Source organism: Nannospalax galili, unplaced genomic scaffold, assembly GCF_000622305.1.
Source record: "Nannospalax galili isolate Female #2095 unplaced genomic scaffold, S.galili_v1.0 scaffold801, whole genome shotgun sequence".
Classification (NCBI taxonomy): Eukaryota; Metazoa; Chordata; class Mammalia; order Rodentia; family Spalacidae; genus Nannospalax; species Nannospalax galili.
In genome coordinates this window covers 949,389-950,564 of record NW_008345222.1, presented here as the reverse complement: position 1 = coordinate 950,564, position 1,176 = coordinate 949,389, and positions in this window count along the sequence as shown.

The following is a 1,176-nucleotide window of genomic DNA, read 5'->3' as shown; positions in this document are numbered from 1 at the left end:
TCATCTTTCTTTATTGCTGAGTAAAACTCCATCGTATAAATGAACCACATTTTCATTATCCACTCATCAATTGAGGGACACTTAGGTTGCTTCCATCTCTTAGCTATTGTGAGAAGAGCAGCAACAAACATGGAAGTATTAAGTGTCTCTGAGATAGGATGAGTTCTTTGGGTATATCCCAAGGAGTGGTGTAACTAGGCCAAATGGGAGGTTCATTTGTAGTTTTTAAAGAATTCTCCATACTGCTTTCCATAGGGGTTGAACCAGTTTGCAGCCAACCAGCAGTGGATGAGTGTTCCCCTTTCCCCACAGCCTCTCCAACATTTGGTATCCTTTGTTTTCTTTATACCAGTCTGATACCAGTTCCTTACCCAGTCTGACTGGGGTAAGGTGGAATCTTAAAGTGGTTTTAATGTGCATTTCCCTAATTATTAGTGGTGTTGAACATCTTTTAAGATGTTTCATAGCCATCTTTACTGCTTCTTTTGAGAACTCTCTGTTCAACTCCTTAGGCCATCTTTTATTTGGGTTGCTCCTTGTCTTGGTCCTCTGTTTTATGAGTTTGTTATAAATTCTGGTTATTAAACCTCTGTTGGATGTGTAGCTAGTGAAAATTTTCTCCCATTCTGTGGGTTTTCTGTTTGCTTCCTTGGTTGTCTCCTTTGATGTACAGAAGCTTTTTAGTTTAATGAGGTCCCATTTGTTAATTTTTGCCCTTGTTTCCTGGGCAATTGATGTCCGGTTTAGAAAATCCTTTCCTATGCCTATATCTTGTAGGTTATTCCCAATGTTTTCTTCTAATAGTTTCATAGTTTCAGGCTTTACATTGAGGTCTTTGAGCCATTTGGAATTGACTTTTGTGCAGGGTGAAAGATAGGGGTTTAGTTTCATTCTTCTAAAAGTGGATATACAGTTTTGCCAGCACCATTTGCTGAACATGCTGTCTTTTCCTCCAGTTAATGTTCTTGGCCCCTTTGTCAAATATCAGGTGGCTGAAATTGTATTTATTCATATTTGGGTCTTCAATTTTGTTCCATTGGTCTATGAGTCTATTTTTGTGCCAGGACCATGTTGTTTTTATGACCATAACTCTGTAATACAGCTTGAAATCTGGTATAGTAATCCCCCCGACACTGCTCTTAGTGTGCAGGGTTGTTTTTGTATCTGAGGTCTTTC